Source organism: Microcebus murinus, chromosome 24 (genome assembly GCF_040939455.1).
Source record: "Microcebus murinus isolate Inina chromosome 24, M.murinus_Inina_mat1.0, whole genome shotgun sequence".
Lineage (NCBI taxonomy): Eukaryota > Metazoa > Chordata > Mammalia > Primates > Cheirogaleidae > Microcebus > Microcebus murinus.
The window spans coordinates 9,506,872-9,534,193 of NC_134127.1; the positions used below are offsets into that span (position 1 = coordinate 9,506,872).

General features: G+C 38.0%; 1 protein-coding gene and 1 long non-coding RNA gene across 2 annotated transcripts in view; both read right to left on the reverse strand.

Moving 5' to 3' along the window:
• Positions 1 to 4,444, reverse strand: part of LOC142864130 (uncharacterized) — a 62,682-nt gene extending 58,238 nt beyond the window's left edge. Inside the window, exon 1 of the long non-coding RNA XR_012914708.1 lies at positions 1 to 4,444. This exon is cut by the window's left edge and continues 23,672 nt beyond it. This is a non-coding gene — a long non-coding RNA (uncharacterized LOC142864130).
• Positions 1 to 27,322, reverse strand: part of NRG1 (neuregulin 1) — a 1,019,909-nt gene that overhangs the window by 787,510 nt on the left and 205,077 nt on the right. The gene's annotated exons all lie outside the window — the stretch shown is intronic.

Genomic DNA, 27,322 nt, shown 5'->3' on the forward strand with positions numbered 1-27,322 from the left:
AGCACTCTAGCCAAGGCAACAGAGTGAGACTCTGTCTCAGGAAAAAAAAGAAGAAGAATTAAACAGAATAAGCATGCCAAAGTCATCGTCAACTTTAAAAGCATATATACATTGCAAGATACTCTTGTTAATAATATAACTTAGTTCATTTTTAATTCTTTCTGTGGGGTGAGTGCACATAAATACATAAAAGCAGTATTCTAATTGGTGGGAAAATAAACACATCAGAAATAATTCCTTTCTTTTCTTTTTTTTTTTTTTTTTTCCTGGTGCCAAAGAATGTCTTGACTGGGTAGGGCTGCAAATCCAAACCTGAACCTACCACAACTGAACAGAAGGAAGAAATATCCAAGGGTCAGGCAAGAGTAGAAGAGAAAACCCAGATCCTGCTACCTCTGGCTCGCCTTCACGTGTGGATATAATTAAGAACTGACAGTTAATGATAACACAAGCAGAACTACGGGCAAAAGTTGGGCCACTGCACTAAAGGTGACAGTCTCTGAGTTTTGCACCTGGATATAAATGAGGAGCAGACTGAAGGCTGATCCTAGACACAGATAAGAGAAAGCCTTCCAATGAATTACACTCAGACTCCAGGATTAGAAGAGTTTCCAATTTCAGATGCAAAGGCAGAATTTTACCATCAACAAAGCCAAAGGGGAAATGACATTTGAAAACCAACAGATAGAGTGTTTTGCCTTCTCCTGGCCATGAGCCAGGTACGCAAGCCAAAAGGACAGGATTCAAAAGCAGTTAAAAGCAGAAGGAGTAATTGCAGACATTCTGCCTCCCGCCAAGTTGTGGCTAACACACACACACACAAAAAAACCCAACTTCTTTGGAGACCTGGTTTTAGCTGTAAAACGCTTAGAAAAACATCAATGCAAATGAAAATACAGATACAGCGCACAAAACATATCAAAATATGTCAGACTCCCTAGAACTAACAGGGGACCTTAATCTCTCCTTTCTTCCTTTATAGAAATGCACCTTACTGTTATTTTAGTTGTAGCAGTTAACGGTGCCAAATCCAGGCAATGCCAAAGTGTTGCAGACAAGGACAAAGCTGGGATGTTTTTTAAAGAAGATTTTGGTTTTATTAACTCCATTAGCTAAATAAAGTTACAAACGCTTCTGGTGCTATATATTAGTCCTCAGAGATTTGAAAAACATATTTTTTTTTCTTGATTGCAAAGGTTGGATGTTTATAGTTGAAAATTTGGAGTGTTCAGAAAGTAATGAAGAAAATGATAATTATGATTTCACCACTCAGGGTAATGTCTGCTAACAATTTAGCCTGCAGCCTTTTAACATACATTCGTACTGTTTAATGACTTATCATATCATAAGCACTTTTCCAAAGTATTAAAACAAAAACATTTCAAAAACATAATTATAATGTCTGCATAGAATTCTATCATATGAGTATATAATAATGTAATTTAAACACTTCCATACTGATGAACATTAGGTTTTCACCATTATTAAGAATGTGGCAATTAATTTCTTTGTGCATAAACCACTGGTTGTGTTCAGAAGGAATTTCTAAACAGAAGATGCAAATTACAAAAGTCTTGAATTATTTTGTGGCATGCTGCCTTCAAGACGTTTTTTTCATATACATGGGTAGAATTAGATTGAAATTATATTATCTTTCTTTTTCTTTCTATTTAACAGTATCAGAATCTGTCAGACTATTCAAATTTAAAATATTAAGTTTGCCTGAGTTTTCATTTAGCATAATGTTAGCATTTTCCATGAACATTAAACATTTTTTGGAAATGCACTGAATGACTGAATAATACAGCATCTTATGGAATAACAATTATCTACATAACAACATTCTTACAATTCAGTAGGTTGATTAAAACTTGGCACTAATATAAATAATATTAACATAAACTAGTACGCAGATTTTTATATGCATTTCTGATTTAAATAAAGAGAATCAATGCTATTAAGAATGTAAAATATTTATTTCCAAAAGTGTTACATATTTTTATAAGGCATATGATAAACTATTCTTTACAGACCATAACTCAGCAATTAATCTTTTAAAAAACATGACCATTCTAATCTGTTATTTTATTTTAATTTGCATTTCCTTCACTAATAAGTGAATACTTTAGAATTTGTTATTTATAATAACTTCTTTAAGAATATCTATATATTAACTTTGTCCTTTTTTCTCTTAAGATATTTGCTCTTTTATTCTTTATAAGAATGTTATATATTAGATATATTAATCATATATGGCAAATTATTAATAAAGCTAATATTCTACTGATTTTTAACATTTAATACACCATGTATATAGCAAATCTATTTATATTTTTCTTCACATTTTCCCTTTTATTTTAATGCTTTGAAAGACTTCCTTCACCCTATTATAAGGAAAATCTAATAAGTTCTAGACATCACTTTTTGTGACTATGTGATTTTCCCCCCGTTTAGCCTTTTAAATCCATAGGGAATTTTACTTGGCTAAGCATTCTATAACGCATAGGACACATCTCTGTAACAAAAAATTATTTGGCCCAAAATGTCAACGTTAATCGTGCAGAGAAAACTTGTCCTAGGGTTGTTTCTTTCCTTTTCTTTTTCCCTTTCTTTTTTTACTTTCTATTTTATACTGCCAGTTTCTATTGTCCAGGTCATCTAACAAATGATTGGGCTGATTAACACAAGTGGTTGGCATGGATTGATCAACCTTCCAGACTCACTTTTCCAGGATGTGCTTTGCTTCAGATCTTACACATGGAACGTGCAGATGAGCAAATTCCTCTCCAACTTCCACACCTAGGCAAAGGGTATGCTTGGCCACCTACACACACTGGAAGGCCACGGCCCTCATGTGCAGACTGTGTAAATTCCTTTGAGGATCTCTCCTGCTTTACTTCTGGGGGTAAATGCTGTAGTTTCATGCATGGGTTTGGGGAGAGCAAATCTGAGCCCCATTCTTCAGACCTGTGACCAGTCACCTCAATTTCTATTTTCCTGCTTTTTTTTACCACGTCTGCTCTCTGCACCTGCTGACCTGAACTCAGAGCCCAACTGGGCTCCATCAGTGGGATTTTTGGAGGGGAGAGTAGACATATATTTAGCTCAGTCCACAAACTTGAAAGCTCTTCACTTGTTTTAAGATGAAAGATGTTTGTTGATGAGATTCTCCCATAAATGGATGCACCTAACAAACTAATTTCTGAAGAGAGGCAGTCATGTATGCAGGAGAATAAAAAACTTTAAAACCATCAATTTAGAATGACATTAAGGAAAAACACTGGATTCCTAACATTAGGAAAACAATGTCACTTCTCTAGACCTAGGCTTCGTGTTTAAAATGAGCAGACGGTGTGAATCACCTAGAGATCTATCTCATTTATAATTCTGCTGTTATAAAGTGAAGGCAGATATTCAGAATAAGACTTTATATTTCAACCATTAAACAGTTCATCGTTTAATAACAACTAATGTGAGACTAGGCTTTCCCTGTGCTACAAAAAAGGAATAATACACAATGCTTCACTCTGAAAAACCAGTATTTATGAGTCTCCTTTGGTTAAATTCAGAGCTTGAGGGCTTCCTCATATGCCCTATTCACATTTTAATGTTTTTCATCAGAAGGAGGTACGAATATGTTAGTCTAAAAATAATTACCAGCAGAAGGAGAAGGACACATAGTTCTAATAACAGATTTATTAATAATGGGGATATATAAAATCTGTCACAAAAAGATCCTAGGGCATCTAATAACTTTGTATCACAGTATCACAGTATAGATTATCATTCTGATTGTTTTTCTTTTCATAAAAAAAAAGAGATTTGAGAGGTTTATCCACTTGCAAGCTGTAAATATTCGAAAGGCAGATGGTCTGTTTTGCTGCTCAAGGAAAAAAACTGAAGGGAAAAAAATGCAATCATCTATTCAAGAGAGGACAATTGAGAATCCTGGAAGCCTCGAAAAGCCATGCCTCTGGTTGTCAGTGTCGTGAAATGCATCACTTCTCTCTAAAACACACTGCTAGCTTCGCTTTCTTTTCAGCCAACAAAAGAAAAAAAAAAAGGGAACATCAAACTTCCTAACTCTCCGAATTCAGAGAGGCAAGGTTTAACATTGCATATTATTTCTTGCTGTACTGCAACACCTTTATGTACTGATATAGGATGAAACTCATTGCTAATATCATCCAATAGTTTGGAATATTGTCTACATACTTAAGTATGGGTATAACTCCCAAAATTGAGTTACAAGGTTAGTAAGGCTACTGAGGTCAACAGTCTATCTTCTTACTGTGAGTATATATGCATATGTATAAATACATATGTGTGTGCATATATGTATAAGCATACATATATAATGTATAAGTATCATATATATATATATATATATATTTTTTTTTTTGAGACAGAGTCTCGCTTTGTTTCCCAGGCTAGAGTGAGTGCCATGGCGTCAGCCTAGCTCACAGCAACCTCAAACTCCTGGGCTCAAGCGATCCTCCTGCCTCAGCCTCCCGAGTAGCTGGGATTACAGGCATGCGCCACCATGCCCGGCTAATTTTATATATATATTAGTTGGCCAATTAATTTCTTTCTATTTATAGTAGAGACTGGGTCTCGCTCTTGCTCAGGCTGGTTTCGAACTCCTGACCTCGAGCAATCCGCCCGCCTCAGCCTCCCAGAGTGCTAGGATTATAGGCGTGAGCCACCGCGCCCGGCTTATAAGTATCATATATATTAACATTTATATATAATATATACATTTTCATAATTCTTGAGTATATAAACACAAAATAATTTCAGCAGAATAATTTCATAACCTATTTGGAAAACATATTCTAACATTTAACAACTCTTACTACCCAAGCATACTTCCTTTATCTAATCTAAACCTTGTACATTGTAATTTAAAGCTATTTCTATTCCCAGTAGAGTTGCAGAACAGCTTGTCAGCATATAATCTCTCATATATATGACTCCCGTCATTAAAGACCCTCATAGCCATCTTTCCTCAGGCAAACTAACCCTAAAGCCCTAACTCCTTCTCATAAATCATATTTTCGAAGACTTGAATCATTTTGAAGCTCCATTTTGGGACCGCTCCAAGTTCTGTGAATCCCTCTTCATTTCCTCTCCAATGTCTTTATCTCCTATTTACACCCATGGTAGGGATCTTTTCTGCTTGTGTAGTTATGAGGCAAGCTAGGAACTAAAGTAGCTTTAATCTAAGACTTCAAGGATTTCCACTCTAAGAATCACTACCCCTAAATCACTGTCAAAAGGTTGGGAAATAAAACTCAAATAAGGGACAACTAAAAATTAAAAGTTTTTTGATATATTATACATAGGGCTTCCTTTTCTCTCTCTCTTTCTCTTAAATAATAGAAACCATTTATTGAGGGCCTGAAATCTTTTAAAACCCTTTATACCCTAATTCTGCCTTTTCTCTTATGTGTGGCTGTGATTACTAATCTTATCTCAGAAATTGTTGGGCTGTATCTCGGGAAACCATCTGCTATCTCATTCATCTTTGTGCTGATTTCTAGCCTTTTTTTCGGTAACAGGAAACAGGACAAAACAAACAGGAGTCCCAGTATTAAATGGAAGATTCCAAAGAAATCTGTTCACTGATTGTGTTTTCTTTTCTTTCCTAAGCTTATCTAAACCCAAGAAAACCTATGGTGAGTCTCCTGAGTAATTACCATGGTAGCAAGAGGAGGAAACCACTGTGCAGAAAGCCATCAGAGAGAATGCTAACGCCAAGAGGAGGTTTTGCAATTCACTAGACTCAGACAGTATCTCCAGGACAGAAAGAAAATCCACTCCAGCCTGAGTTTGCTGTGAAGAGTCCTCTTCCCAGTAGAAATAGCCAAAAGCTTGGTGATAGGTTCTCATTGTGTTGCTTCTCCAAAGCTTAGAGGAAAAGCTCTGTCACTTCCAAAGCATGCATAGTTCACAGCACGCATTAAAATCACTGTTGGTGCCTATTCCAAAGTAACCACCATGTGCTAATAACCCTGTTCCCACTCAGAATAATGTGACTCCTTAAAAAAAAAAAAAAAAAAAACTACTTCAGATTCAGCTGTGGAATATACACAACAGACACATTCAAAAGAGCCTAATAAATTTAAGGCTGGAACTCATTTTCCTACTCATTTTACCGATGATCGCCTAACCTAGTCATCCTAAGTAGCTCTGAATTATTTTTACTATTTTCTAGAAAGCAAACATATCCTTCTTTATACTTTTTTCCAGTTTCCTTTTCTCAAAAAATTGAACATGAATTTGTTTTGTAATCACCACAAAGGCTTAACGATTTTGTATATGTTAAAGAGACTAATAACCAACAAATGGCTAATAACTAAGAACTGAATGAGCTGAATAAAATTAGCTAAAGCAACAAAACCAGAAAGAAATATACCAAGACATTAATAGTGATTATCTCTAAAGAAATAATTTTGAATGACTATTTGTTTCCTTCTATATTTCTACATTTTCCATACTGTTAATAATGATAATATATTTCTTGTACCAGAAAACAAATCTTAAGACATCCTTCCACACTATTATTGCTGATAGCCATCAAGTGATACTAAATCAATGCTAGCATAGCTGTTCAATTAACTCTGAGCATAGAGAACTGGATAGAAGGATAAATTTTTAATATTCTGCCTTACTGAGGAATATGCTTTCCTATTGTGCCCTCTTTGCTATGCATTTAGTCCCTCACTAATTCTTATTTCTCCAGAAAACATCTTATTTACTAATAGAAACAATTATACGTATGTCTCTTGTTTCACTAGTAGGTCAAACGTTTCTGTATATGTATCTACCTCTATTATTATGTCTTCCGCCTCCATCTCAGGCAGGTTTTCTCTCAGGCATTACTTTCTCCCAAATATTAATATATTAACGCTATTTTATCATCTCAGAAATTCAGTAACACTGAGTAAAATCTGGTGTCACACTGAAAATATGCTTCCTATATTACAATACAATGAAGCTGCAAAATACAACCGCGTAAGAAAGACTCTTTTCATTTTTCCCAGGATTTGGCAAAAGTCCAGCGCACACTGACTGTTCCAGGCTTATCTGCTGAACAGCATGACTATAGACACTGATGGCAAAAACCATCTCCTGCTTCTTCTTGGCACCTCTATTCTTCCCTATTCAAAAAAATATATACTGACGGGAATGCATCATTGCTTGGAACAGAATCTATGGGCATCGTCTTCTCTCTCATAATGAACTGTGGGCATTTTATTTGGATAGGCAAACAAAATTCTTGGCAGGAATTTACCAGTCAACTCCGTTGATTAAAAAAAAAAACAAAAAAAACCAATAGAACTTGAAATTGGGCAATGGGTATTTTTTCTTCCAACAGTAATTCTAAAGGATTTCCCACACAATGACCTCCTCTGTATCTGAACACATTTTATAAACAACTGGACCGTATCTCCTTACACCTCAGATTTCTTTTTCTGCCGTCATGTTCTGCAGTAATGAACTAATCATTTATTGCACTGTTACTCCCACACTGTCCCTTGTGAGATATCAAAAAATAGTTTAAAAGCCAATTATCTTAAAGTCGTTTGCTTAAAATGCATGATTTTATAGCAGGAGATACCCATTTCTGATCTGATAATTGCTCAGGCCTTATCAAAATCATACTGTGCTGCATGAGTCTGCATCCACTGGTAGCATTAAATTCAGTAGCTGACAACACATTCCAGAAAGAAACACATAACTTCTTTTTATTTGTTCCTTATTTACTTGAGATCGGATCACTGAAAAACTCCATATCCTCCAAGCATTGGGTTATAAAACTGATAAACTGATACACATCTTCACAAAGCCATAGTTACTCTAAAATTACTTCATAAAAGCGCCTTTTCTCCTTTATACTGTATTTCCTCTCTTTAAGCAACTCCTGTTGCACTTTCCATTCTTATTCCTCCTCCTGGTTCTCTCTTCAGTGGCACCAATAATTTTCCTAAGACGCTATAAGAAGAAAATGCCAAAGGCATTATTCCAAATGCACACAATATAGAGAAAATTTCATGTTTGATCCATACATTTCATAAGATACTAAAACAATTTAAATGTCAAGCCATAAACTAGGAAAATACAGAATAAATACGTGGCTACTTCCACATGCTGTGTGTTTCAGACTAGCTCAGGGTTGGGTTCTTTACATTTTCATATCTATTTCACAGGTAAGTAACTGATCAAATGCAAATCAAGACAGAAAGTGACGGCAGAAAGAAGGGAGACTTTGACAGGGAAGTGGAAAAAATGGTAGGTCCATCAAGGTTTCTTGGGGGAATCAGTGAATGAGCTGAATTTTAAAAAAGAGAAGAGCTCCTGTTGTGGCTAGAGTTACAGCTCTTATTCGTTTGACCAGGGAAAGAACCGAGCGGCACACGAAGAGTCAGAGAACAGCCTTTGTTCTTCTACGGCAGGCTCAGCACAGCATGCCTTACAGCCCTCTTCGTGTCTTCAGATCTTCTGACCCTTCTGCTCCTTCTGCTCCCCCTTCCTTGTTCTCTCCTCCTGCTTTTATACCCTTGGTAGGGCTCAAAAAGCGTCCAATCAACATCAAGCTTTAACATCCAATCAACATCAAGCTTTAACATCCAATCAACATCAAGCTTTAACATCCAATCAAAAACAGTGGGATTCAAAAATTACCCAATCGGGATCACGCAAGCAGCGTGGTCTCAAGCAGCGTGCCCTCCAACTGGCCATGCGCAGTGCTGGCCCGCAGAGATGCGGAGCTACGGGGAGTGGCCGTGTCCCCAAACCCGCCATTTTCCGTATCACTCTGAGGTCAGGCTGCAGGGCAGCAAATGTCTGATTCCTCTGGGGTATGCTTTGGCTAGCAGAGCTTGCAGATGGTGGTTCAAGAACTATGACTACCTCATCTGTTCCTAAAGAGGCCTTTCATGATTTCTTGGAGTTATGGTTTTCATTTGTATCTTACTCCCTCAAGAGCCCAAAGTGGATCAAATTACTGAAGCTTACTTATTTTACACAAAAATACAAAATTACTAGTGCCAAATACAACGCCCTTGAAATCTGCAGTAAAGTCTTCCTAATATTTTAAAGAAACAAAATCCAAGATAATAGGTCATTCCTTCTAGAATGTAGAAATTCATCAAGGGCACCGATAAAAAAAATGAATAAGAGCCTGTTCATTTTCAAGATCTAAATGATAACTATCAAAACATTTACCAATCAACTGTTAAATGCACAAACGGAGTCTCAGCTCTCAAGGGGTAATAAGCTAATGAGGCAAACAAGCATACAAACAAATTAAATATGCCTGTGGGAGAATATTCTGAGTGTCAACCAAAGCAGCTAAGAAATTACAGAATCACAGGAATTCTATAAAGAATCCACACAGTCAAAAATGCATTTTAAAGCATTTATGGACAGACAAACTGGGCAGAGTGGCTTATTCATATAACCCTAGCACTTTGGGAAGCCGAGGCAGGGGGATGGTTTGAGGACAGGGGTTTGAGACCAGCCTGGGCAACATAGCAAGACCCTGTCTCCACAAAAAAATAGAAAGATTAGCTGGGCATGGTGGTGTACAACTGCAGGTCTCAGATACTAGAGAGGCTGAGGTGGGAGGAGTGTTTGAACCCAGGAGTTCAAGACTGCAGTGAACTATGACTGGGCCACTGAACTTAAGCATGAGTGACAAAAATAAGTAAGTAAATACATTAAAAAATATAGTCTTTCCTTGTGATGACCAGAATTCTTTTACATCATAAAATCTATAGCAGAGAAAATGAGAATTTCAAATCAACAGAGATCTGAAGTGATAATTGTGTTTAATGCCTTCCAACCAACTGAACAGCAGGATCTAAGAACATTTCATTTCTGATTAACTCAGTTCCCCTTACTACCTGCTGAAAGAAAAGTGTAAATTATTGCATGAGTTCTAAATGATTAAAATTACTTAATTGGGCTACATTACGTGTCCTTCAGATAAAAGGAAAGCTTTTGAAACAGCTCAACTTTCCCCAAAGAAATTTCTTATCTGGATTTGTCACGTGTTACACAGCTAATAGGTAACTAGAGTTCAAGTACAGGCATACGTCAGCGATACTGCAAGTTTAGTTCCAGACCAACACAACAAAGCAAATATCACAATAAAGTGAATGTCATATGAATTATTTGGTTTTGCAGTGCATATAGAAGTTACATCTATGCTATTCTGTAGTCGAAGTGTGTAATAACATGTCTAACATGTACATACCTTAATTTAAAGATACTCTATTGCTAAAAAATGCCAATTATCATCTGAGCCTTCAGCAACTTGCAATCTCTTTGCTGGTGGAAGGTCTTGCCTTGGTGTTGATGGCCAGTGACTGATCAGGGTAGTGGTTGCTCAAGACTGAGGTAGCTGTGGAAATTTCTGAGAATAAGACAATAATCAAGTTTGCCACATTGATTGACTGTTCCTTTCAAGAAAGATTTCTTTGCAGCATGTGATGATGTTTGATAGCATTTTAACCCCAGTAGAAATTCTTTTAAAAAACCGGAGGCAATCCTCTCAAACTCTGCTGCTGATTTATCAACTCCATTTATGTAATGTTCTAAATCTTTGGTTGTTTCATTTCCACAAAGTTCACAGAATCTTCACCAGGAATAAATTCCAACTCAAGATATCACTTTCTTGGCTTATCAGTAAGAAGCAACTCTTCACCCATTCAAGTTGTACCATGAGATTGTTTCAAGTCAGTCACATCTTTGGGCTCTACTTCTAATTCTAGTTCTCTTGCTATTTCTACCAGACCTTCCTTGACTTCGTACACTGAAGTCCTGAACATTTCAAAGTCATCCAAAAGGTTCAGAATCAACTTCTTCCACACTCCTGTTCAGGGTGATATTCTGACCTCTTCTCGTGAATCATGAATGTTCTTAATGGCATCTAGAATGGTGAATCCTTTCCAGAAGTTTCCATTGCCCAGATCCATCAGAGGAATCACTATCTATGGCACATAGAGCCTTACAAAATGAATTTCTTCAAAAATAAGAGTTGAAAATCAACATCTCTCCTTTACCTATGGGCTGCAGAATAGTGTTGTGTTAGCAGGCATGAAAACAACATTAATCTCCTTGTACATTTCCATTAGAGCTCTTGGGCAATGAGTAGCATTGTCAATGAGTAGTAATATGTTGAAAAGAATCTTTTTTTTTGAGAAGTCTCAAAAATAGGCTTAAAGTATTAAGTAAACTATGCTGTAAACAGATGTGCAGTCACTCAGACTTTGTTCTGTTTATAGAGCACAGGTAGAATGGATTTAGCGTCATTCTTAAGGATCCCAGGATTTTCAGAATAGTCAATGAGCATTGGCTTCAACTTCAAGTAACCATCTGCATTAGCCTTTAACAAGAACGGCAGCCCTGTCCTTGGAAACTTTGAAGCTAGGCATGGATTTCTCCTCTCTAGCCATGGAAGTTTGATGGTATCTTCTTCCAATACAAGGCTGTTTTGTTTCTACATTGAAAATCTGTTGTTTAGTGCAGCCACCTTCATCGATTATCTTAGGTAGATCTTCTGGATAACTCACTGCAGCTTCTACATCAGCACTTCTCCCAACATAAATGTTGTGACTTGATACACTAGATTAGTTCAAAATAGATAAATCCACATATTCCAGTCTATTGGTTTATATCTATACTTGCACATTTTCAGAGAGAATATTATTTATGCTGTCAAACCCAAATACTTCTTTGAGCCATTCAAGTCCTTTGTGTAACTGGGTAATAAGGGCATGCTATCCATAATAAAATAATGAACAAGAAATGCTGAGAATGCAAACTCCTGGGCTCAAGCGATCCTCCTGCCTCAGCCTCCAAAGCAGCAGGGACTACAGGCATGTGCCACCACGCCTGGCTAATTTTTTCTCTTTTTTGTAGGGACAGGGTCTCATTCTTGCTCAGGCTGTTCTAGGACTCCTGACCTCCAACAATTCTCCCACCTTCGCCTCCCAAAGTGCTCCTTTTCTAATTTTTAAATTAGGTTTTCTGTTATTACTGTCCTTGAGTTTATATTTCTTGATTTTGGTGGAGGTCATATAGAGTTTTAAAACTTAACCGAACTTTACATTCGTCAATTGTGCACATTTCTCAGGCTAGTTTTGTTTCAATAAATTTTACTTTAAAATTAAAAAAAAAAAAAGAAATGCTAAGAATGACTGTGAGATCTTACAAAAATAAAAACTGCCCATAGCCAAAGAGATTTTTCTCCAGGTGATTATTTAAATATTTAGTATTTGTGACTTTTATTTACCTTCATGGAAGAGGTTAAGTATCAAAGTCTTTCTTCAAAGGTAATTTGCAATCATCTGTTTTACTGAAAGGTGAGACAGGGAGGAAAGATTTATATTAACTGAAAATCCCTCTGTACTGGATCCTCTATATATAGGATCTCACAAAGTCCTCATGAAAATCCTATGAGATACCTATTATTAGACCCATTTCTTCACTTGAATAAATAAATGATCACAGAGTAGTATTAGTAAGCTAAGATCGTGCAGATAGTAATTAGAAATATGATTTTAATCCATGGACCCCTGATGGCTAAAAATGGTGGCTGGCACCCACTGTAAGCTGCATGAGGTCACGATCTCTCCCCTCCCCCCCTAAAACAATGAACACACAGATGTTCAATAAAATATTTAAGTAATGCATAAATTTGACTCTTAATATGTTCTCCTCCCTCTTCCAGATTCGACCCTGGTTCAAACTTTGATGGACCTGAGAACAAACTGGGTCACCTGGGTGAAAAGACCCTGAGTGGCAGGAAATCAGGTAACGTTCCCCTCCAGTGCTGCACTCTGACTCTACAGAAATGCTCATCGGATCAATGCACGCCACATTAGCAAGGAGTCTGTGGTCTAAGAAGACCTAACATGAACAGATCCTGTTCTGGTGATCTAGTTTTCCCTCTTCTGATCTGAGTACAACTGATGGATAAGATAACTTTCCATTAGAACAAATACTATTAATATAAAGCACACTAGCCACTGTCCTGATGCCAGGAACTCGTCCCCTCCACCTAACACTGCCATGGGAAGCTGGATATGGTGGACAGACTCCAAAATGCCTCCCAAATTATCTTTCCATGTGAGCAGTTATGCTCTTGTTTAATCCCTTCCCCTTGAGTATAGGTGGGATCTACAACTCGCTTCTTACCAACAGAATACAGCAAAGATAATGGAATGTCACTCTCGTAATTACATCACATAAGACTGCAACGTCTTTCTTGTTTACTGAGTGACCTCAAGCAAACAAGTGGCCACACTGGACAGAGTCACATACTAAGGAAGTAAGGGTAACCTTCAGCCAAAACACAGCCATGAGCTGATTCCTCAGTCCAACCCACCTCAAGGAACTGAATTCTGACAAGAGCCACGTGAGGCAGGAAGCAGATCCTTCCCCACTCAAGCTTGCAGAGTAGACTGCAGCCCGGCCTCACGTCTTGATTGTAGCTTTGCAGACAACCCAGCTAAGCTGTGCTGAGACGCCTGACTCACGGAAACTATCAGATGATAAATGACTGCCACTAAGCTTGTGACGGTATCAGTACACGACAATAGGTTAGTCATATATGGCCCCCTAATTCTAACTGTGTTACATAGAAGGTATGGAGAGTTTCCATCAGTATACTGCTTTCTATTTCAGAGCTTCTTATAGCTATCAACCACAACCCAACATTTTATTAGTACATATTTTTATAATCCCCCTTTCATTGCCATAAATTGCAATAGGTTACATCACCTATGAATTAAAATCTATAGATAATATCACCTACCTATAAAATTTTAAAATCAATATAATATCCTAAGTGTAGCATCACAGAGCAGTAAAGGGATATTAATTCTAAATAAAATTATAGGCATTTTTAGTATATAACAATAAGAAAAACTATATTAGAAGACATAACCAAAGTAACTTAGATGCTGCTTGCACCCATAATTAGTCATTGTAATGCAACAACTACATTCTGCTTGCAAGCAGAATGACAGTCTGTACTGTATTCTTAATTTAAATACCACAACCAGTATTGCCTTTGGCCATGTCACTGTCTGAAATACTGAACAACTCTTAGAAAATTCTGAACCAAAGAAAAGATTGTCAATTTACACCAGTTCTCTTCCTAGAAAACTAAGAGTATATTAAAATTGTGGAAGTAAGACTTTGTGCTTTTAAGTAAGATAAATTCAACCTAAGCTCACACAGTTATCAACAGTTTCTCACTTCCATGAAAATCCAGTTTGTTCATTCAGATATTTTATGGGAGGGAGGATGATTCTTTTTTGAGCTACAGCGTCCAATGCATCCCAGAGCATCTGGAATCCTTGCCTTTTGCCAATCATTGACAAAAGAAAATAAAATCCCAATACATGTACAAAACTCCTAGGACGGAGCATCGTCCTTGTTAACTATCACTGGTCTAATTCTCTCCTGATCAAAGATGTGGTATAAAATGTATGACCGGCCCGGGCGAGGTGGCTCACGCCTGTAATCCTAACACTCTGGGAGGCCTAGACAGGCGGAATGCTTGAGGTCAGGAGTTCGAAACCAGCCTGAGCAAGAGCGAGACCCCATCTCTACTATAATTAGAAACAAATTAATCAGCCAACTAAGTATATATAGAAAAAAAAAATTAGCCGGGCATGGTGGCACATGCCTGTAGTCCCAGGTACTTGGGAGGCTGAGGCAGGAGGATTGCTCGAGTCCAGGAGATTGAGGTTGCTGTGAGCTAGGCTGACGCCACGGCACTCACTCTAGCCTGGGCAACAAAATGAGACTCTGTTTCAAAAAAAAAAAATAATAATAATAATAACGTATGACTAAGCATGCACGTCACAAAATAAGGTGCACATATAAGCCTCTAGAATGCTTTACAGTAGTAAGATTTTGTAACACCAATATAATAGCATTAAAATATACATGTAATTATATTTATATAATATTTTATAAATATATACACACGAAGAGAGACAAACAGACAGACACTGAGACTGACAGAGAGACAGAGAATCAAAAGAACAAAAGAAGCCTGGTATGGTATCGTGTGTAGCACAGAAATAGAGAGAGAACATAAAAATAAACACATTTCAAACAAGCTATTGAAGGAAATGGCTCTTAAAGTCCTCCCGCCCCTGAGATGTGTAATTATATACCAGATCATAAATATGACATAAAAATAAGTTGCTTGTTGTTAACTTTAAACAATTCATCAAGAAAAAATTGCTGGATTCTTTAGAGTTTTACATGACTTTCCAGAAAGAGATTTAATGTCTTTATATTTATTACGTGGCTGTCAACTTTTAACTGATGCCTTCTTGCTCCCACAATAAATATTCTTGTACTAAGCAGGTAGTTAAAGATAATCAGGCACCTTCTGAAGTCAGACTCCTATTTGGTATTCTTCTTTTTTAACAGTCATTCTAAGACCTAAGGCTTCATTTCCTTATGTGATGTAGCTGTGTTTCTTTAATGATACTTAGTTGTTTTTTCCTTTGGTCTTGCCATTCTCCAATCCACTAAAAAGTTACAAGAGTAGCAACGTGTGGAAAATAAGTCTAAAATTAATGTTCTCAGCCTGTGATTAAGAAAGTATGCACACTCTTTTACGGAAGACGGTAGTGGAGTTTGATTTTATGTATATGTCTATTTTTAACCAAGTGACAAAACTATCTTCTTTTCCACCTCTAGCTGGTCCTAGGAGAACTATCCAGAATCATTAATATCTTCTTTAAAAGAGTGGGAGAATGCAGAGAAGTGAATTACGGGGGTAGCTAATACTAAATGCAATACATTTGTTTTTTATAATTAAGTCAGCCTACCAAGCAATATTTACAATATAAATAATTTCTACGTCTTGGATACTTGTTAAATTTTTCAGATCCACTGCTCTAGTGTATAGCGAAACTACAACTAAGAGGGTTATGAACATCATCTATTTGTACTTCCATTTGCCCATTTATTCACCCTTTCAACCAGCAAATTATTTATTCACTACAAATAAAATATTGAACATTCTAAATCGGATAATCAAAAAGGCTTGGGCACACAGAAATATTAAATTGGAATGTTTTATTTGTTGCTCAGATACATAGAATGTTTTGTGTTGTAACAGTTCCCAATCTCACTCAGACATCGGTGACCTCATTTCATGCTCATAGTAGTAACCAGTTAGGTAATTACAATTATTGCCTCCATTATTTTGAGATGGGGAAACTGAGGCTCAACAACACTAAGTAAACGTAACAAGCTTAAACAGCTCATTAGTGGTTGTAAGGCAGATCCAAACCCAGGCCCATTTCACTACAAGCTCTGGACTCTTAAGCAATAGGTTCTAGATTGCTGAGAAATCTTAAAACAGGTCATACCAACAAAATGACTTTTAACTAGCTCTTGCTCTAGATACTTCTGTTATCAAGTCATTTTTCCCAAGGTTTGTCTTTGGGTGCCTTTTTATTTTTTTATTTTTTTGAGACAGTGACTCACTCTGTTGCCCAGGCTAGAGTGCTGTGGCGTCAGCCTAGCTCACAGCAACCTCAAACTCCTAAACTCAAGCGATCCCTCTGCCTCAGCCTCCCGAGTAGCTGGGACTACAGGCATGCACCACCATGCCCAGCTAGTTTTTTCGATACATTTTTAGTTGGCCAGTTAATTGCTTTCTATTTTTAGTAGAACTGGGTCTCACTCTTGCTTAAGCTGGTTTCAAACTCCTGACCTTGAGTGATCCTCCTGCCTCAGCCTCCCAGAGTGCTAGGAACACAGGCATGACCCACCACGCCCAGCCTTTGGGTGGCTTTGTTTAGGACAAAGTGATCAGAAAGTCTATTCCTACCTCCAGCAGGTCCAAATCTGACCATCTTAACCTAAGTGATGGACACCCAGAACACAAACCTAGGTCTCTGACAACAGCTCAACAGTCATCTGCTACCCCTGAAAATAAAGAAATTTCTTCTAAAAAAAAAAAAAAGTTCTATGGAGAAAAAATTCTTATTTCGATGCCTCTGGGGAATTTCCTTACATAGACAGGAGTTACTTGCACTTGTCCTCAGATTAAAACCTACAGAAAAAAATGGATAACAGAAACAAGGGCAAGCAAGGGCAAGAACCATCCTCCAAAAGTCTCAGGAAGGATTAGAAGTTCTCACACAAACACAACCTCTGATTCTGATCTCAAACCCCTCCTGCTGGTGCCTCAAAACTGGCCACATGATCATAGCGCAGACAGCAACACAAGAGAAGCCCCAGTCAGCGTTCCCTGTCACCTCATCACGTGGGCTCAGTGAGGAGGCGGACTTTTTTGCTGTGTGTAGACATCACTTATTAATCAAGAAGAGTTTTCTCAGCTCCTGAGCTCAAAAGTGCAAGTTGAAGGTCTGGATCTTACATAGTGCTCATTATGGCCTAAACAAAATTCATTATGAAGTGGCTTTTCTTTATAGAGAAGGACATACTCTTTCTTAATAGTTACCTCTCAAGCCAGACTCTCTACTTGGTCTGGAGAAAGACAGTATTTCTGTTAAGAAGAAAATGTGAATGATTCTCAATGCTGAGAATACAGTTGAGACACCAAACGTGCTTTCACGCTCCAGTTTTGCTTTTGTGAATTCCACCAATTCAAGAATGGTGGGGAATGGACACAGAGGTGCCCTAAAAGCTTTACACCCAGGGACGGGAGTTATCTCTACACACCAGGCTCTCCAGAAAGGGGGGACAGGACAGCCCCCAATTCCATCTCACCCCTCAAGAGCATCGCTTAGGTGGCCCACCGGCCAATCTCTTTGTTTTCCTGGAAGAAGGTGGTGGCAACCATGAAAACGTTAACTAGAACTCTGGGATGCCTTGCTCTTTTTATGTGTGTTGATTTTTGGTTGTTATTTGCTTGGTATCGATCTAGAAGAGCAATGCTGATTTTAAAGAAAGAGAAAAAGCGTAAGAAGCCCTGTGCCTCAGAATGACATCTAATTCATCATGAAGGGTTTCCCTGTTTGTTCCCCAATGAGTCACTGGTATGCTGAAACGAGGGCGACACCCAAGTAAAATCAATGAAAAGACATTTCTGCTACAAAGCACTATGCCAGGAATCTATTTATCAAAAGTCCACACATGCAGATAAAAATCTAGTTCACCCTTTACTTTAAACTTCAGCATTAACATAAAGAGGGAACATGCCAATTGACTACCAGGTCTCTTATCTGTCCTATGCCTTTGTTAAATATCATGCTAGTTAACCCCCTGAACTAGATCCTAACGACGTATTTGCTCACCTGGATTTGTAGGAATGCAAACATCATGAGAAATATTGCATTTCCTTCATAAGACCAAAGTTGTCACCAAAACATGGGCAAGATTCAGTGAAACCAATGACCAGCCATGGTCCCTTTCAGTTTTCTAATGCAATAAAAAAAGCCTTGCATATTTATCAAAGATTCCAATAGCAAATCACATTTTAATTGATGGATTGAGAAGCATAGGGACAAGAAAAATGAAAAGCAAACAGCTGTGCCTTAACAAGAATATTTTTATTTAAAGAATATTTAAAAATTGGAAATAACCATGTTAACATATGTAGACTATGCTATTGTTTCAAATGCCAGTAATCTTTTGCCACTTCGGGAATATTTTAAAACACATAAACCCATCTCTGCACACTAGTTTTCTGATCAATAACCTCACAAATGTAATACTGTCCTATCTCCTTGCTTGGCTGCCTAGTGGTGACAGTCGTGCATGAGTCAGTAACCTGCTGGTCTCTTGTGGGCATGTCACAAAGGACAGGAAAGCATTCCTGAGGTTATTCCCAGCACTTCTTGCTACAGAAATCTCCACTCAAGTCCCCCCTTTGTTTTTAAACCAAATTTTACGCCTCTGTCAGTGAAATGAAAAAAACTATAAACCCTACCTCAACCTCTATCCTAACAGGAATCCCTGCTACACCTGATTCTCCTCTTCCAACTCCCAAAACTTCCTTCCTGCCTCTAACCTAAATATTTACAGTGCATAATTGAGGTGAACAACAGCTGTACCCTTTGCTAAGCCTTAACATTAATAAGACGTTTCTGAAACCTGAAATTCCTGCTTCTGAAAAGTTTTTAAAAAATTAAATTAAAATATTTATTATGAAATTAAAATATTTATTATTACTTGATCAGCTCTGGAAATTCAAAATTCATGCATATGATTTTATATGCCTAGATCTGAGGATAGGAAAGGAGAATTTGAAGACCTGGTATGGGTTTACAGAACGATGAACGAATGGCGTTGAACACTTGGATGTATTTGAAAATGCACAGGCAATGAAAACGGTTAATGCTGCTTTGTCACCTCATGTTTATACAGCACTGTTCCCAAAATGCTTTGATATTAGTGAGCTATTACAAGGATAAACACTGTGTTCCTGTTTCCATGGTTTACCGTCATGTTAGACCAAAAGACTGAATAAAGTGAGTTCATCCATTATGGCTTTCCAGCTACCATCAAACTCTCTTTCTCCTACTGGGTAATTTTTCAAGGGCAGATAAAGATGAAGGGAGCATTCATGACTGTTTACTTTATGTCTGGTTGTTTCTCACCAAAGAGAAGAGAAAACAGTTTGTTTTCATATATTCTGCAGTAACTCTTTCTCTGGGCAATGTTAAAAACTAACATTTCATCAGGAAAATGACTAGACATAAAAAACTCTGATTTATTCTGGACCTAGTTTTGAAAGAAGGCTGCCTTAAGCAAGGAATTGTCAGACCTTCACAGGGTGCTAAGTCTACTGAATGTGTCTGATGCAGTTAGTTGGAACAAGAAAGAGAGTATTTCAGTATTGAGGCTAAAAAAAAAAATGGTGAAAGGACAAAAGTGGAAGGGTTGTGGGAAAAAGAGTCCTCTCTTAAAAATGCGAAAATGTGTACTAAACCTTGTGAATTAATTTCCCATTAGCTTAGTTCCTGGTGATAGAAAACAAGACATGCAATTGAAAAGTTCATTCACCCTTCCCACTGTTATCCAGGAATTTCTTCAAGAGTAAGTGCTCAGAGCTACTGAGCATCCTCAATGTTGGACACTGTGTCACATGCATATGGGCATTTAAGATGCTTCAATCATGATCTGAAGTCAAGGGACAGGCAGGGCATCTGGTGGACGCCCAGGCATCGTGATGGCCTTAATGGCCTGTCATTAACACGAGACAACGCTGCCCAGAGAATGCCACACAAAACAGGATCAAGGCAAAATACAGCAACATTATCATTTTGAATTCATATTTCTCTCCCTCTTTTGAAGACTGTTCTGTCAAAGTTGTCCATGGTAAAAGCAAACCATTCTCATAGAGGAAAAAATATTAATCACTATGTGTCGTGGGCCAATAAAAATGTTATTAAATTGATATAAACCTTTTTAGGTTTTTTTTTTTTTTTAATGGAGGAATGAGAAGTGTGTGGAAAGAGAAAAAGTTAAGTTTTTTGGTGGTTTTTTGCGGGGTTTTTTTTTCCTTGTCATCCTTTTGGTTTTGGTTTTTGATTAAGAACCATGATTTCTTAGTGAAAGTTTCAGGATTAGAAAAAACAACATGTTGACAGTCTAGGGTTGACTTTCGACCTCCTCCTTGTCCTCTTGGGAGGTGTGATGAGTGAAGTGATACCTTCTTAGGCAATGACAAGCCATGATGTCAGGGGACACTGAGAAAAGTCTAATGCAACATAAATGGCTACCCTGCAGTAACAGATTTGTTCAGTCCTTTGCACGTGAAATGCATCCAGAATTCTTAGCAAAATAAAGCCTAACAAACCGAAACAAGAGTTTTCAACAAACCAACCACTAACTTTAACCCCCCAAAATTACAACTCTCATCAGGCTTTACTTTCAAATGACTCTGAGAAACGTCCTTTATGAAATGAAGTGAAAGCAAAGGAACAATTTGACAGAAGCTATATGACTGATTTTATTTTGTGTTTGCTTCTTCATAAAATCCTTCCTCAATAATCAAAATCCCATAATACAGATGTAGGAATAAAATGATGACAGAGAAAGAGCTGGTATTTCTCCATGCGTTACACAAAATGAGCTTTTCATTTTCCTTCAAGTCCAAGGTATCTCACTGACTTTATATTAGTGCTTTTCCTTCTAAGTTTTCATCTTAAACATTCATTTTTAAATTCCTCCAAAATTTGGCTAAAAGCAATCTAATTTTATCTTTCTATTTTTGTCTTTTATTAAGCCATCTATGTTATCAAGCCTATCTCGTAATTGAGTTCCTTGCCTTCTGATTATTTTAATCTGTCCCTGAATATAATTAGACTCAATTTACCATTTGAGGAAATTCCAGTTTTTTGTGGTCTTCTTTTCCATTTTGCTATGATCTTCCCAAGCCGTTTGCCCTCTTATCTTGGCTCTGAAAACAGTCTTCAGCTTTTCTTTCTAAAACACACTCCTTTTTTCATTGAAACCAAGGGGAGACCAGCAACCACAACCCAATCTCATGCCTTTTTTCAAACAGCCTAAAGAAAAATCTCTTTCCTTCTCTTCAACTCCATACAACAGGTTTCCTGGGTTCTTGAGTTACTTTGCTGCTCATTATTTTCTTACAAATTTGCAGCAGCTAAATACTGAAACTCCCTGGTTATTTTTCTTAGTTGTAGTACTACTGCCTGTTAGAGATACCTACACATTTATTATCCCAATTTGGAAATTCTTAAAGGTATTATGAATCTAATTAGGCCACACCTTGCCCTTTTAATCATGCTGTTTTCCAGGGGATGTGAATGTTCAATGCATAAACAAAGCTGTTTAGATTTCAAGGCTGCCCTCATGGGATTCTGCACCATCATACAACACTTTAAGAATTCTGTCACTTAACAAATGCTTTCACTTTTTAACTGACATTTCAAACTTGGTGGAAATCGTCATTGGTATTTCAGGTAGATATTTTCTACGTACCTAACCTAAAGTTCAAATTTAACATAGAGCAGAAATAATCCCCAAAGAGAAAAATGAGGCAGGAGCTTAATGTGGACCAGGCCTTTCTGCCCCAAGAGACGGTGGAATAGAAAATAAAGCCTTTCATCAACCAATGATTGCTTAAAGTCCTGATTTGAAGAAATACATAGAATAATGTGTCAAAGTATGGCTCATTCATACCATCTAGCTTACAGAGTGGCATGCTGGTGAGGAACTTAGAAGATGCATCAGAATCAACTCCTATCCTAGAAATGAGTCTGTAGGTGGCTTCCTGGTGAAGATGACAGCTCATGTACAGGCATCACAGGTAGGAGTCCAAGATAAGATCTAGACAACAAGTCTAAGTAGATAACAACATTCTCCAGGGGCGGATCTGATAAAGCATGTGTTGGATTAGACTACAGCTGGGCAGAGAACAACACCTAGGTCTCACAGGAAAGAATTAGAGTGCCAAATGCAGATTTTACACAAAGCTCAAGTCTTTAGCAGTAGGATAAACACCTAAGACAGACCCAAAATGAATGGGACATTAACCTCCAACCCGGCCTTATAATCAAAGATGTATCATTGCTCCCGTTACTTTCAGCTAATTTAGCCACAATTGATAGCTAGCTGCTTCACCACAATTACCACATAACATTAAAAAATCAAGTTAGCTCACTTTACAGAAGCTTCCACAGCCTTCCCGAAAAACTCAAAAATACCTGTGAACTGATACTTTATTTTAGAGGTGATCATTTGAGACAGCACAGGTACATCACAGCGGAGTGCACAGACCATGGAATCTTCCAGACTGACTGGATTCCTGGCTGCACTAGTAATTAGCTGCGTGACCTTGAGAAACTAACACAATCCCCTCTACACCTTGATTTTCTTAGGTATAAAATATCAATGACAATAATATTGCTCAGGCCACGGAATTGTTGTGAGCATTCAATGAGGTGACAGTGCATGGTGAGAGGTTATAAAAGGTTAGCTGGCAGTGGTCAAAGGTGAATGTCATGAAAGAGCGGAGTTCAGAATGATATAGAAGGGTGAATAAATTTGAAAGACCAAATTGGCAAAAGTATATTGACGAGGGTCACAAGGAGTTTTGTACAGATTGGATGAAGGCTGGCTTGATTATACAATTGTGTAGGGCAAGAAGGCAACCAGTTTATGGACTCACGTAGGTCTTCAATATGGCACAGAGCCACAGAGATCAGGATAATCATCAGTGAATTCCCACCCAATCAGAAGTGGGTTTGCTTGCCTTAGCTGGTCAAATGGAGGACTGATCAGTTTCAGTAAAAACATGTATTTGGGGTGGTTCCACTGCCATTTCCATTATACATTTCCTTACGGACATTTCCCTGAGTTGTTGACTTCATGCTTCTTTATTGACCTGTGATGCGAAACCAGAACCTGAATTCTAATTCCAGACCTTCTATCATCAATGTCTAAGGGTACACCTAACATTTCTCTGTGCTTGTGTGTTTCTAGGATGATAGTTTATAACCGCTCAGAGTCATGATGGGCTGGTTGGCTGATGTAATGGAATAACCATTCCTACAGCACTGTCATCTTGACTCTGAAAGGGTGATACCATAAGAGAAATAATCATTCCAGCCAGTATCTTAAAACAACTGTATTTAGAAAGTTCAAGAGCAATTATCCCAATACACAGTTGACCAAATTATCTTTTACAATATACCTTCAGTGACATACGTATTTTCAATACATGGCTATGTGGTTTTCAAATACATACACTGATTCCCTGAAGTCTTGGATTAGAATTTAAAATTTGGTTTTTGTCTTTGAATAGCTAAATATAATTCTTAAGCCACAAATTAAAAACAGAATTCACTCCCCCCAAAGGAACTGAAACCAGTAAAATTTGCCAATTTCAGTTTCTAATTGATAACTGATATTTTTTGACAATCCAATATTTGGTGATATCTGAACATTCCCAATTCAGGGATTTGGATTCCTGCCATCATTTTTTTATTATTATTATCCAAAAAAGGACAAAGAAATCTTACATGAGGGTCCATCTCATATTATGTGGCTTTATGTGTTATAAGCCTAAACATGCAGATTAAACCACTGGACAGATATAGGAATGATCACCAAGATTGAAACCAGAATGACATAAACCTAGCAAAGAATTTCAGGTAGTTATTTTAGAGAAAAAAATTAAAACAATTTTGAAATATATAAATTAAGGAAGTTACTTCTTAAACTCTTAAACTAAATTAATAATAATAAAAGTTCCTTTAAACATCTGACAGCATTATTCACATATTTCTGTCACCTTTTTCCAAGGTTAATAGAAAACTGGCACAAATGCTTGCATGTACATTTTCCATTTTGTGGCTTGCCATTCAGAAAGGAAGCAATCTTTTCCCCCAGGCAGTTCTGAGTTGAATAAAAGGAAACAAAGCAGGAAGCATCTTTCTTATTAAGTGACCGTGTTCTCTGCACTGATTTCCAAGGAAAGGGGGGGGGGGAAGGAGAAGTAAAAGGCCAGTTCCATTCACATAACGTTGGGACTGAATTTAAATGTCAGCTCAGCTAAACAAGTTAAAACTAGACATCTCAAATTTGACATCCTAAAATTGTTACATATTTTTTAAAACCCCTATGAATGACTGTGTGATTGAATGACTGCTTTTCTAAGTTCTGGGAAGAACGGTGCCCCCCTAAAATGCATTACCTAGACAATTCAATAACCAAAAATGAAACATAAAAATTCACTTATCCTATGCTTTAAGAAATCACTTTACTTTATAACTGAAAAATGGAATAGGCTAACATTTTAAAAGCTGCTGCCCTATGCATGCAGAGAGAGTGCCTTATTTTATGAAGTTTGTTCCATCTAATAATAACAGCAACATCAGCTCTCCAGCTCTTACCGAGAATAAAAACCAAGAACTACAGTGATATCATATAAGAAATTACAGTATGGTCACAAAATATACATAATAAACTCTCTAATAAACTTGTATTTGTAGCATATTATTGGAGAATATTCAACCACTATTGTAGTATGGAGAAATAAATGGCATTTGGGCTTCTAATAATCCATCTGCTTCTCTTTCCTTGTCCAAAATGCACCAAGGAAAGCCAACAAATTGTAGCCCTTCCCTTTGCCCCCAAACAGCATTTAATAGTAAAAAAGAAGATCATTAGAAGACCTATTTTCTGGTTCTTTCTGGCCCTGCCATTCTCTTGCTGCCCGAACTTCGACAAATAACTTCCTTTACCGTTCAAATCCAATGACATCGGTCCGGTCTGCACAAGTCCCACACATGTGCAAGCTGTGCCTTGCCTCAATCCACTCCCATCTGCCTGTCAGGAACGTGGAGAAGGCTGTGGGATGGCAATTTCTATGGAAACCCTGAGAGTCGTGGTCCTGAAATAGAGTCACCTACAGCAGCGGTTGGGTGATCCCAAAAGAGGATGACAGGAGGGAGACTAGGCTGAGAGAGAAGTAGTCAAAAGGCAGGAGTCTTGGAGGACGAGAAGGGCTGTGACAAAAATACAGCAAAATCTGAGGCCCAAACTGTTCCTCCTAATAAAGCCTGGTGACACAAGTGGCAGCGTATGGCTCCATCTCTGTGTGGCAGCAGAGAGATCCCACAATGTCAAGGGTCACCAAAAGTGAAGATCTTTCCCCAAGGTATATATCTTGCTAATGATAATTACTGTTCAGCTGGAACTCTGAGTCATTTTTCTGTGCTTCTCACAGGTGGTAAATTCTCTGCACATCAGGAGTGCACTTGTTCGGATGAGCTTGGTCTTCTTGGCCAAAGGAGTGAGCTTCCAAGGAGGCCCCAGTTAGTGTAGCTCAAGAGCATCTGCCTCACTTCCATTCTGCCAGAAACAGGGTGTTATTTCTTCCCTCCAGGAGGCCAGACCTGTGAGGCTGTAGTCATTCGTCTTGGGGCAAGCAGTGGCCTCAACTGCTCATTCATTCAGAGCCCTACCGGGATCTCCTCACACTCTATAACCACATCATCCGTCTGCATGGTGTTCAAATCCACCATGGACCATGTAACAAGCTCCTTGAGGCCAGCAGTGGTACCTAAAGTGATTTGAGATCTTCAATAACTGAAAACTCTTCGGTCCCAGGAAAGGACCATTCATAACCCTTTGTCTCTTTATCAGGGAGATGAGCAACCCTAAAGCAGATGTGATTTACCCATTGTTCTTCCCCTGTACTGGCCTCCTGCCTCAGGACTCCAGTGCACTGGCCTGGGCGTGCCAACTCGTCTCCACCTTGATGTACATGGACTTCTGCAGGGCCTTCAGATTTCAGTTCAAACACCAATTTTTTAAGGGCTTCCAGACTCTTCCAAGGAAGCCAAATCTCCATGTCAACTGGCTCTCATAGTTACCAGTTAGCACAGTTGGTGCCATGTTTTGCGTGATTGTCAGATTACTGTTTCTCTACTGCACTCAGAGCTAAGCTCCATGAGGGAAGGACCATGTCTTTTGTTCCACTGTACTCAGCATCATATACCCAGTGCTAGTGTCATGCCAGGCACATATGAATGTTCAGTGAAATGTGTTGCATGAATGAATCCATGAATTAACAATGAACGAATGAAGAAACATACACTCTGGTCCTTGGCTTCCTCAACTGTATAAATTGAGGGTTCAGAGTAGATAATACCAAGAATCCTTCAGTGACATGACAAATTAAGCCATTAATATTCTATTTCCATGTATACATTACCTGGTATAGGCCATCTTTAAATTTACAATACACGCACTCAACATATGCTCAAAACTGGAAATACAAAGAAAGATAAACATCTTGCGCTCAAGATATTTACAATCCGATTACAAATTCTGATAAGTGTATTAGAATACAAAGTGCTAGCTACACTCTGACATGGGTATGCCCATGAAGCTAGGAGAGGGCCCACTGTAATATCTAACCTATCTTGGAGGAGAACTAATGGCAGAGAGGAGGGCCTGAGAGAAATACCTAGAAGGCTTTCCAGAAAATTTGAACCAAGAGCTAAAAGATGGGTTCATCAGTAAAGAAAGGAAGAGAGAGGCAAGACTGTCTGACAGTGCATGCGTGCGCAAGTATGTAAAAAGAATTTACTTTACAAACAGTGCCAGTAGCTGCACATATGGGGATGCAAGTGGTTGATTCCACCGGATGGACTCACCGTGTTTTTAACTGCCCTTCTTAGATCTATACTTTTTAACCACCCTGATGCACAAGGAATCTGCAGATATGACATAGGTATCATGAACACGAGACCACAGATGCCAGATGCTCAAAGCACAGGGCTAGTGGGAGCCACAGTACCCTGTGAGACACCAATCTTGGCAAGTA